Genomic DNA, 12893 nt, shown 5'->3' with positions numbered 1-12893 from the left:
GACATATCCCTAGTTGCCTTTTCTGAAAGATGCAGTGGAATAATGGTATACAAGAACCATGTTTCCTTGCAAACTCATTAAAACTTTATGGATTCTTGCTACAAGCTCACTCTTCTTAGCATCAAAATACATTCTAAACACTTGTATGACCCTGAAATGTGTTTAATAAGTAAAGCAGCTAAATTTGAGATGGCTTTTATTGTACTCTGGTGAGTGTCTCTGGGATTTTGTTATAGACTGACAACCATGTGATGTGAATTGAAAACCTGGAGTCAGAGTAGTTCTTCAGCAGAAAAGAGTATGTGCATAAGTTTGCTCACTGACATCCTTTATTCTTTTTATTCTTTAATTAATGCATAATTTATCATGCTTTCACTTTGATTTCAGACTGCAAAATTTGCAAGACTGTAGTGATAACATTTCTCTAATAAAATATAGAGGGTTATGGCACTCCTTCTCTGAAGACATTTTCTAGCAGAATCATACATGAGGACAATTTCTGTTGGATTCGTGAAGTGCAAACTTTTGGCTTTTCTTCTAGGTGCATAAAGTGCATCACATGTCTTTTTTGATAAGAACAGTTCCGGTTCCATGGAATAATAGTCCTATATTTGATATAGATTAGAGCTGCCCAGTATCCTAACTAATGTAGATCAGGAGTGACCACAGCAGAATAGAATATTTTATTTACATGAGAGAGCTTGTCTTAAATAATATTAATGGCTAAATATTTTAAAGATCTCCTTTAGCCTTTATTTCTCTGTTACCGTATTAAATCCTTTCTCATCCCTTGAAGTCAGATTTCCTTTCTGTGTATAGGCAAGACTCTGCCACACTTACATTAAGTAGTCCCTTACTTTGCAAGTACTCCCCTGGAAATCAGTCTTTATTTGAACACCATAGGATAACTTGTGGAGTTAGATGCTGATCATCATTAGTAAGGTGACAGAATCTAGCCCTGTGAAAAAGCTTATATTTAATTGATAACATTTTATTCTCAACCTCTAAATATTAATCCCGTCACGTGTTTGCTCTCTATGGCTCAACATGCCAAGCCATAAAAATTGGTGAAAGGAAGTACTTTTTTTCCCTTCTGTCTGAAGCAATAGAATATCAGAACATGACATTTCAAGCATTTCCAAATACATACAGTGAGCGACGCTTTCTGATAGAAGGCAGACACTACTGTATGCAAAAAGAAATCAGTCTTTCTAAAATATCCAGCAAAGTCCTTTTCAGATTGTATACCTGCAGCAGTATTTTGTAATGATTTAAGTGTCTGATACTGATACTGTACTACTTGTTTGACTATTTCAGGGTTCACACTGATTTTAGAGTGCGTGGATTTAAGCTTATTGAAAGGTTGGAGGAGTACACTATTTACAGTAAAACCTCTAAGTTATGAACACCAGAGTTACAAACTGACCAGTCAACCACACACCTCATTTGGAACTGCAAGTACGCCCTCAGGCCACAGTGCACAACCCTCCCCCCGCCCCTCCAAAAAGCAAAAAAACCCTCCAAAACAAATACATTACTGTGTTAAACTAAACTATTAAAAAAAAATAAAGGGAAAGTTTTAAAAAGATTTGACAAGGTAAGGAAACAGTTTCTGTGCTTGGTTCATTTAAATTAAGATGGTGAAAAACAGCATTTTTCTTCTTCATAGTAAAGTTTCAAAGCTTCATTAAGTCAATGTTCAGTTGTAAACTTTAGAAAGAACAGCTATAACATTTTGTTCAGAGTTACGAATATTTCAGAGTTATGAACAACCTCTGTTCCTGAGGGGTTTATAACTGAGGTTCTACCATATCCACAATCTCCTTGATATATGCATGTAATACCCATTGACGTTAGTGATCATTTGTTGTAACTTTGTGGGGCAGGAGTCTGTGAAGGAGTGATAGCATAGCTCAGGCTGTCTATTGATCCCAATCCAAAGTGCGGGGCTAGGAAGAAAATGGTCTGGGACCATCAGCAGGCAGTCGGATAGTGGTCTTCAGTTTCAATGTCATATACAGATTGTGGCATTCCCCATCTGATCCTGGATTCCTCTCATTAGGAAGAGGTATTTGGGGGAATTCTGGCAATTGCCTTAGTCCTCTCCTGACTTGGATTGGAATGTATGAAAAAAGGTAGCATCCCCAATGGTGTCAGACAGTCAGTAATTGCATACTACACTGGATTGCGAAAGCGGTAAATGACATCTGAAAGGGCTCTTATACACTGAGCCTTTATAGTTATTGTTGCTTGTTTAAGCACTTCAATAAAGTTGCAGGAGACAGTTAAACCAGAGCATATGTATTCTGGGTATTATTTATATGCAGAGTCCACATCAATCTAGATTTCTGAAAATAGCTTATTTTTAAGTTTTAGTATATTCCCTTTTGATATTAAAAATGTTCTTTAGAAAGAGAGAAAAATATATTATAGGTTATAACTTGAGAATATTAATGTAAAATTTTACAATACAGTTTAAAACCCAGTATTAGTATTACTTGTCATAAAGCTTTTAAAGGTGCTTCTGTCCTTTTGTCAACAAAGAGAAAACAGCCTTGAAATGACTCTTTTACAAAGTTTGATGTGCCTCTCCATTGTGTCCAGGATTCTAGCAGAATCCAGCTGTGCAAAAAAGAAGTCTTGGCGATCTGTGCGTAATGGTGAATCAATTTTGTTGCTATCCATTAGGGATTTATATGTACTGTACAAGAAATGTAATTAACACTGAAATTCCTGCTGTGTAAACCTTGTTCTCTAGTTTCAGAACAATCAGTACCTCATAGTCCTAGGATAATAGCAAAAAAATTCTAAAAGTTATTATGTGCATTTTAATGGGGCATGATGATTGATAAATGTAGATTGAAATTTTTTTAGAATTCAGGAAGCTGCAAGATACTGATTTGGAATTCAGTTTTTCTTAAGTGAAAGATCCAACACAAATGTAAGTGTATGTTGCAGAGATTCCAAGTCCATTTACAGTGAACTCAGTCTATAAATACATTGGTTTTTATTCATTACTTCACAATCTTTTGTTTCTTGGATTGGACTTCATAGTGGGAGAAACATACTTTCAAGTAAAAATATTAGACTTTTTTTTTTTTTCAAATCAAGCCAGATTGCATTCCCTTTAATATGGTATTTCGAAGCAAACTTTCAGTTAATTAGCAAGGTAATATTTTGTTAAATGCAATTATATTCTGTTTTACATACACTATATGCTAATATAGGACATTTCCTATTGCTGTGCCATGCAAGACTGATATGCATATAGTATATGGAGGATATCTAAAGATTGATAAATATATAGTCCAGTATACAATTTGTCCTACATCCTAAGATTATAAATACCTTAGAGCACCCTCACCTTAGAGCGGTGCTCTAAGGTATTTATAATCTTAGGATGACTGCATTGCTCAAGTGTGTCTAAATTACAAGGAGTGGCAGGAATAAATCCAAATAGAATGGTGGTTGGACCAGTTTTGGTGGCTTCCATTACAGCTCTCAATATTGCCTAATGATGGGACATTGACTAATTACATGGTGATGGGGTGCAAGAAGAAGAGAATAAAAGCCAAAGAAGAAATGGAAATGCAAGTCTTTCAGACTATCCAGAAGGTGTGCAGCCAGCTGAACAAAATTGTGCATGTGTTTGTGTATTGTGTGGAAATACAGGGGGGAAGGGAATATTTTTCCTCCTCCTCTCTCCTGTTGGAGAAAAGAAGGGGGAGGGGACAGAAGTTTTGAGGGGTGAAGAAGTGGCCAGCAGATTCCTGCTTGTGACACCTTTATTCCACCATTAGGTGCTGCTACTTTTGTTTTGGTTCTCTCCCTAAGCATCCCTTCTTAGAATTACATGAGTTACTATAATACAAGCAATGACATCACCGGTATACCAGAACAAAGTGGTGCACATGAATATAGAATAAACTTAATTTTGCATAATAGCTTGCAATTTATACCAAAGTTTATAAAATATAAGAGCGTGTATTATTATGAATACTGTGTGTCTTGTTTAGTAATAACAGATAGTGTGACACAAGTACTATAAGACTCTAACTTATTGATTTAAAATGTATTTGTTCAACTCAATTTAGCCTCAAATTATATGAGGGCTTATTTAGGAGATTTCTATCTACACCAAAAATCAAATGTTTGTTTTTAATTCTTTGCTTTGGGTTAATTTTAAGAACTTCCCATGAAATTACTTATCCTATGCATCATTTACAGTGAAATAGTTTTAAGAATGGAGTTAATTTTTGCAATAATTGTAGATGATTATTAATAAAGCATTAAATAGGACTTTGTTTTGATAAGACATTCCACAACAATACAGCACATCTTACAGTTTATAGATTATTTTTTTCCTAACAATTTGTTTTGCTTCTTTGATCCTGCATTCCCTGTGCATCAAAGGGAGACATATTTCCCATTATGTGGTTTATAAATATAGCTCCACAAAGGAAGCAGAAGAACAAAGGTGGGACTTATTTAGATAAATGTTTACCTCCTAACACTCTTCTGTTGTCTAAGGAGACTGCAGAAATTATAGTAGTTCCTCACATTCCAGTCCTTGTCACTAGTCCTTTTAACAATTGCCAAGCTGGAGAGAATTAATCTTGGTGACAAAACTTCATAATTTCAATTTCAATTTCATTTTCTGTTGCTATCCATAAGTCTCTCAAAATTACGTTTTGTACCTGGAGGAAACACTCAGGCCATTCAAGGCCCAGAATCTAAGTTTGAGCGAACAAATGCAAAAATGGTTTATCTGGTAAAATGTTGTAGAAGCTAGGACTGTGTTGCTAGAAACAGACTTAAAGAAGATGCAAAAAAAGGTTTATTTGGAGAAGCATGAAAACAACACTTACCAGCAGGCAGAGTGGTTAAAATTCTTAAACCATTTTAGGTCTCTAATACTAGATTTGCTTCTGATATCCAGTGGTGATAGAGTTTTATAGTTCTCTTTATGTTTTTTTATTTGACAATTTATTCATTTGACAATTTTGATCTCTCTGGGAGAAAGTCCAGGTTACTTGGATCCATAGGCTTGGTCTTTCTCTACATTGGTATTCTGGGTATCTCCTGATGGTCACATTGGTGGCCCCCTTCATGTCTTCTTTCTGCTGCCTTGAGTGCTGTTTGCCCACATTCTCTGCTTTTGTGAGTAAGACATTACATAACACAACCCTGGACCCATCACCAGAGTCTGTGCAAATATTCCTCCATACCTCATTCTTTGCTCTCTGCCAGTTGCTGCCAGCCCAGCTCTGCAGTCCACTGCTGAAGCCATGCTTTCCCCAATCCTGGCTCTGCTGTTACTTATTGGTTCCCCTATCTTCTTTCAATCCCACCAGATGGCAGTGCTCTTTGCTTTTCTGTCCTGGTTCAGGCCAGCTTCTTCTCCAGCAGCTGCCCATCAGACGCTTCTGCCTGTCCTTCCCCCTGAAGTCAAACCAGGCTTTTCCCTCCAGTCTCCTGCTCCCACCTGCCAATTGCAATCTCCTTTTGTCCTCATTTTCTCTTCTAGGTAACTAAAGAATACACAGTGCTCTGTACTAAATAGATGATTATCTGGATTTCAGACCCTCCCGGGATGACCCGTGACCAAATCTTTTCTGTCTGGGAATGTCTAATTTCAACTTCCAGCAACTGGATCACGTTATACCTTTCTTTGCTAGAATGAAGAGCCCCTAATAAAATATTTGTTTTCCATGGTAGTTACTTAAAGACGTTAATCAAGTCACCCCTTAACCTTCTCTTTGTTAAACTAATTTGATTGGTCTCTTTCAGTCTGTCACTAGTTTTACAACAGCGTAGCTCTGATGTCAGTGGAGTCTCTCCTAATTTATAACATGTAAGGAAGGTTAGAATTCAGGATCTGTGGGGCGGAAAAACCCAGAACATCTATTGCTGATTGGCTATTCCTCACTAACTGTCTGACTGGACACTTTATTCTGAAATAAAAGTGTCTTTGTGTGGTTTAGGTTAATTGACAGAATAACTATTCCACTTTAGTTTTGGAAGTGGATTAAGCTAAACACCACAAAGCCACTTTAATGTAGAATAACAGCGTCTATACTGGGACTCAGTGAGAAATAGCTTTTGCAATTTAGATTGATACCCTAACTATTGTGCTCTAATTTCCCCATGAATTTGTCATATAGACAAACCATAATACAATATCAATTAGCCTTATTTGCTTGACTTCAGTAAACAAAAAAATATCATGGAGACTGTTCAGAAAATGCACAGCTTGATTATTCATTTTTAATATGTATATAAAATTAAGAAAACACACTCACCAAATGATAAACAGTCCACCTACCAAAAACACTTTGAAAACCTGCATAATCTAATTATTACCACATGGTCTGCATTATGTGTGGATCATGGGAGTCATGACTACAACGGTACTCACACAGTACAGCGTCAGATGGTTTCTTTAATTCTCCATTCAGTTACTTGGAGGGCTGTGGTATCAACTTGTGTTTTTTTTCTCTGTCTTCTTTATGAATATTTTGATTATCAGTATATGCAAAATATTTTTTTCTAGCTGGAGTTATTCTAAGGAAGCCTAACCTTTCCAATAAGCAGCTTTGAAGATTTTTTTTTAAGTTTATCATAGATGGGCATACACTAATTTGGACATTACTGATAAAGTCAGTTTTGTGCATTCAACAGGGAGGAAGGTGTTAAAAAATTGCATTAAAATGTTGCATTTATAAGGGGGTCAAACAGTTAAATGTGGTCCAAGGTTTTCTGTCAAGTCCTTGTTGGCTTACTCCATTGTAACAACCACCATTAAAAATCTATTAATGTCCCTAATCTATTTAGTTTCCTAATTCCTGTTAGCTTTAGGTGTGTAGAGCTTTTTATAGGGGAAAAGTTATGTTTAATACTTGTTTTAAATGGTATTAAAATTGGCATCAATTGTTGTTTTGGGGGGAAAAGAAAGTTTAGTTTAGATGGTCTTGAGCTGCTATTGTTGAAGTCTGATCTTCTAACAAAACAAGACAAACTCATAAAAAGAGAGAGAGAAAAGAATAATGTTGATAGAAAACACAGCTTCTGCCTTTGGGACTGACTTTCACTTGCAACCAAGATCCTGGGGAGTACAGGCCCAGCACACACACTTATGACTACAAGCTACTCTGAGACCTAGCAAACTTTTACCATTGTCAGACTGTTCAAGACACTGGTCTTAGTTTGTCTTTTGTGTCACCAGCTTACAGCAGAGTTGAAAAAAGTGAAGTTGTCTTGACCGGATAAGTCAGACTTTCATTAGACAGAAGGCAAAAAGAGATATAAGGCAGGCTAAGGAGGAAAAATGACATAATAAGGCAGACTAACAGCAGCAACCGAAGACTCACATCTCAGGTGGTGTTCAGAATGTACCTGGAGCGGATGAAGGTGGCAATGTCATATGGTTCCCTCGCTCTGACCTGGTCTGATCAAGATGGTTTTCAGGATCAGTACAACAAAGACCAGTATTGTCACGGTGGATACCCAGGCTCCCAAAAAACAGTGAATGTGGCAGCAGCCCTGATGGTGAAGCTCTATGAGGGATACACTAGAAGATAAGCAATGTCCAGAAAGAGGTGGAAACTGCATCCCATTACAATTAAACAATAGGTGATTTTTAACTACAAATGTTTCCTCCCATTTCTAGAATATTTCAGCTCATTGTTAAGCAAAGCTATGATTTTAACAGCCCTGAGGGCATATTATTATGATTCTTTTAACTTAGACTGGTACAAACTGTGTTATTTTTCTGCCTCTGACTTTGGCTGACTTCAGTAAACAATTTTTATGTAATGGACTGGGTTGGACTTTTGTTTCATTGAAAAACTTGGAATACAGGCCTCTCCATACCAGGCAGTTGAGCCTGTACTCCTAGTACTTGACTAATTCAGGCTCTGCTTTAGTTTGTTCAACAATTACATCATCTGATTTTAAGTAATTCTTAATAAAAATATATATGGTATTAGTCATAAAAATTGCTAACTTTCATACCCAAACCAAGTAATCACTAGTCAATGGCAGGTATTTTACCTTCAGTAACCAAAAAATATGAAATATTTTTTCTTTGAGTGGCCATGCTCATTATTCACATCCTGTTGCTTAACATCCTTATGATTATGATTCAGATTTTTTTTGCATCAGGTTCACAACAACTTAAAGTATGGAACTGGATTATTTCCAACCAAAGCTTCATAGCTGCCACCTTTGTTGCAAAGAGGAATTGTGCATTATGATTCTTAATGCTAATGAATATACACCTTATACTTAATTACTTCAAGAAGTAAAACTAAGTAAAACAACTTCAAGGTTACAAAGTCAAGCACTCACAAGTTAGGAGTTGCCTGTGCAATCTTTAGATCCACACAACTGTTGTCTACCACTTAAGCTAATGGAGTTATTAGCAGCAACAGAATGCTGTTATCTTCTATGTAGACCTGTCACTAGAGTGGTTGGAGTCACACTTTGCCAGTGGGTTTCACAGCTATTTTCTAGCAAGCAAAGGAATGTTGAGACTAAGAAATAATGGGTTCATTTCCAGGTTCTATACAGGAATGTTCTCTAGTGGTTACAGACCATTCTTCTCCTGTCCATACAGTCTCTCTCTGTTCCCTTTGGCTCTCCCCTCTTCTCCTCCCCAGTTCATGCCTCTATCCATCTTTCCCCCCTCCCTGCACCTATCTTCCTACCCAGCTCCTGTTCTAGTTTTTCTCCTCCCTAGTCCTGATTATGCCTCTCTCTGCTCATATCCTCCTCCCTACTCTTTCCTTCCATCATCTCCCCTTTGTTCCCGTCCCTGTCTTCCTTCTTCCCTCACTTCAGATTCCTGTCCTCCCTCATTCCTCTGCCTGGTATCTTTTCCTCCTCCCTCACACCCCCCCCCAGATTCCTCACACCTTCTGAATTTAAATCATGTGGCTTCCTCCTTCTCCGCGCTCCCAGGGTATCTATGGAGAGCACAGGAGAGACTGTCTCCCAGCTCTAATTTCTGATGCTTGGTGCCATAGTAGCTCTCAACTTGAAGAACAATTGTGAGAAAAGTCCTGCTCAGGACCTGGACCCCTGGGATGGAGCATGCACAGTTGCTCTGTATCAATGTTGAATACTCAGTTTGTTTAGCACCATAGGAGCTGCTAAGGGATGAAGGTTTCAGAGTAACAGCCGTGTTAGTCTGTGTTCGCAAAAAGAAAAGGAGTACTTGTGGCACCTTAGAGACTAACCAATTTATTTGAGCATAAGCTTTCATGAGCTACACGATGAAGTGAGCTGTAGCTCATGAAAGCTTATGCTCAAATAAATTGGTTAGTCTCTAAGGTGCCACAAGTACTCCTTTTCCTTAAGAGATGAAGCATATTCAGTGAGGTGGAATCTTTTGAGAATTTAACTGCTAAACTTTAAGAAAACTCTACCAGGACTTTACAAATTGTGCATTTCAAAAGCTTGATATTTTCTGAACATGCACAAATTTTCATGGGGTTGGCAAAAGATATATCCATGACACCAAAGTGATTACCTTGCCAAATTTGAAGTCCCAGCTCCAAAGCATGGAGGTACTAGAGTTTCTCAACAAAATGATTGAAATATTTTTTTAACATGAGCAAAGCAGTGTATTTTTACTAATATTGTACACAACATTGTGGCTGTGGTGGTCCCAGGATATTAGAGAGACAAGGTGGGTAAGGTAATATCTTTTATTGGACCAACTTCTGTTGGTCCAGAAGTTGGCCCAATACAAGATATTACCTCACTCTATTTGTGTCTCTATTTTCCCTTATCTCATTCTCAGAAATGGCTGGACCATTTTGCAAGGTTGCCAAAGTTATAAATTACTGAAAACGGGTTTATACTGGAAAGAATCAGACAACCTTCATTGTAGGTATCATTATCTCCATCACCTCTAATTATTATTACTGTTATTTACATAGCACCATGTTGCTTTACAAAGGAAAAAGAGATGGTGCCTACTCCAAGAAGTGTACAACTTCCCAACCAGTGCCTCAGATGAAGAAAGACCTAATTGCTACGGGAATGATTCAGAACTGACCATGAAACATACACCTCCTCACTAACCCTGCAACCCCCATATAAATGTTGAAAAAAATAAGTGAAAAAGTAGAACCTCACTGCAAGCCATACTTGATAGTAGTCAGAATGGCCATGAAATCCTGAGCTGACTTAGAAAATTTATATTCTCCATGGATATTTAATTCACCAAACACAATTATCACTTTTGGGAGATTCTCAATACCATGATAGTGAGAAGCTTAATTGAACCCAGGGTCTTTGCATTGGACTAGGGTGATAGGTACTTTGAAACTACTCCCACCTTCACCCTATCCCACGGTTTATATAGAAGGTGAACACACTAGTTCAAATTTAGATATGGAGCGAGAGATCATCTACAAGTAAGGCATGACTAGCAGTACGGTTATTCCACCTCCTCCCCAGTCACCCATTGGTTCATGATGCACTGAATACCTTTCTGGAGACAAATGAGCCAACACCAACTAGCACTGTCCTCTAATTAGATTTTGAATATCTATGCAGCGTTGGAGATCTCATCCCTTATGGAATCATGAATGATTTTGAAGTCTTGTTTATCACCAAACTTACATTAATCACCATGAACTGAAGAACAAAGGACCCTTGTCCACTGACATCCCAAACTCTCAAGAAATAACTATGGAGAAATCAAAGGGATTAACATAATAATCATCTGACAACTAACATTTTCACAATCTTCCAGATTTTTTCCCCTGTCTCTATCTCCTACCAAAGATCATGGAGGATCCAGCCTGCCATAGATCAAGGCATCCAAACTCCCACAACAATAACGCCAAGGCCTCTATATCCCCTCTGTACAGAAGCATAGGATCAGCCCCGCAGCCACCCAATGTGTACACTGAAATAAGGATCTCCAGGGCAGACTAAAAAAGCCATGTCATAACAAAGTTTTTGGCACTTTGCTGTGGTAATTAAATGAATATATCTATAGTCATTTAATTTTATTATTCATGTGTAAGAATAAAACTACAGTATGACAGAAATACATGTCTTCTGGAAAACATTAACATATTGACATCTTGAAGTAAGTTAAATTGAATTAATAAGGCCATGCATATTCTATTTAGGTCTCTTTACCAGCTTTCAAACTGTTGGGAAGAGAAGAGACCTCCTCTGGTAGTAAGTAAGCTTAGAAGAAATACTCTGCATTGTAGTTTCAGCCATTTAATTTTAACTTTAAAAAATTGTGTACAAATTTCTATCTTTGTCAAAAGAGATTAATAATGCATAGCTGGAATGTGAAAAATAGAGTGGCTAAACTTGTAGAAACTTGTAGAAACTTTCAATTCAGTGTGATTCATGTGAAATTTAGTGACATTGCTTCCTGTTGCGCAAATGATTATTCTTAGTGCAAAATGTATGAAGCTTTTTTTTTAATTATTGTGAGGGGTTTTTTTTAAACAAAAATGGTTCATGCAAGCAAAGATCTAAGATCTATGGCTCTGGCTCAGTAAGTTTTAAGTAAAAACACAGGATTATTTATTTTCAATAATTTTGCATTAGTACCAGTTTTTCTTTACTTACATAAACATTCACCTAGAATACAGAATGTGTCGGTCCAGTGACTAGAACATGAATTATCCTTTCTACTGCGATCTAAAATACTTTCCCTTTACATTTACTATACAAAGCACTTCCTTAAAAGTGTTCATCTTTCAGCATCGAGGACATGGGTCTCATTTTATTTGTGCTTTAAGTGTCTATGACATATTGAACACAAGGATAAAGGGAACAGAAATACTTGTCTCCACTGTGAAAGGTTTCTAACCGAGAATGTTGGTCATTCTTATATACTTAAAATCTGTTAATGTGATTTCGCATCTAATATATTCTGAAACATTCTTCATCAAGTATATATTTATGAAAACATCATTGTATTATCAGATACAGTGTGTTGTCATTAGTAAATGGAAAACATAATCTTCAATAGTTCTATTTTTTGGGTCATCTTGTTACAGTTAGTAAAGGACATCATCCTTACAAATAGTTTATTCCTTTTGCTTACACTCATTTCAATGGGCTTCTCTGCAGTATTTGACAGGTAGCATTTAGAACACAGAAAATGTAGTGGTTTTTTTTTTTATAGACCTTTCTTTGTGTGAACTTCTTCTATTGTATAGTTTTTTAAAAAACAGTGTCCTTGCAAATATGCAGTCTCTACCATACATCAAAATTAAATATTTCTATTACTTTATCCTGCCATCTACATTTCATTTTAATCAACCAGTTTTCATGCCAAATAGAGAGGGGGAAAAATCGTTTTACTTTTCTCTGTCTTAGCGAGGTCTGCTCATCACAGTTGTTAATGAGTATAGAAGTTTCACAACAATTGAGTCCATCAGAGAAAATTCTAGGTTTCCTATGCTGATCGGTGTCTGCTGAAATATATAGACTGTAGACAGAAAACAGATACACATTGTGCATCTTATGGATTCTCAACTGATTTGACAAGTAATTTTGCAGTGCATATTTGCATAAGAGAGCAGAGCTGAGCCATGAAGATTCCAGTACCTACAAAAATCAGTGTTGCATGTTCCATTGCTTGCCACAGGGGCAAAAGCAAAGGGCCTTACCATATGTATAGCCATTTTTAGAAGAACCAACCCTTTGAAGATTCTGTCTTACTGCCTCTGAAACATCATTTTCAGACATGCCACTGATGGTACGTTTAGAAATGACGTTTAGGTTTGGACGTCTCTATCCAGAAATCGAGACTCACATGAGAATGCTATTTATGTCAAAGTTTGTTGTTTGAGTTAGGTGTCTTTGGGGAGTATCTACTCTTGTTATGAAGCATTCAAAGTAGGTCA

The 12893-nt window shown here is 37.0% G+C and overlaps 1 protein-coding gene across 3 annotated transcripts in view; it reads left to right on the top strand.

The window, feature by feature from the left end:
- FSTL5 (follistatin like 5) overlaps positions 1-12893 on the top strand; it is a 588878-nt gene that overhangs the window by 157273 nt on the left and 418712 nt on the right. The window lies entirely within an intron of this gene.

The sequence above is a fragment of the Lepidochelys olivacea genome (assembly GCF_965140295.1).
Source record: "Lepidochelys olivacea isolate rLepOli2 genome assembly, chromosome: 4".
Lineage (NCBI taxonomy): Eukaryota > Metazoa > Chordata > Testudines > Cheloniidae > Lepidochelys > Lepidochelys olivacea.
The sequence above is the reverse complement of the archived record's forward strand: the minus strand, read 5'-3'. Positions and strand labels throughout refer to the sequence as shown.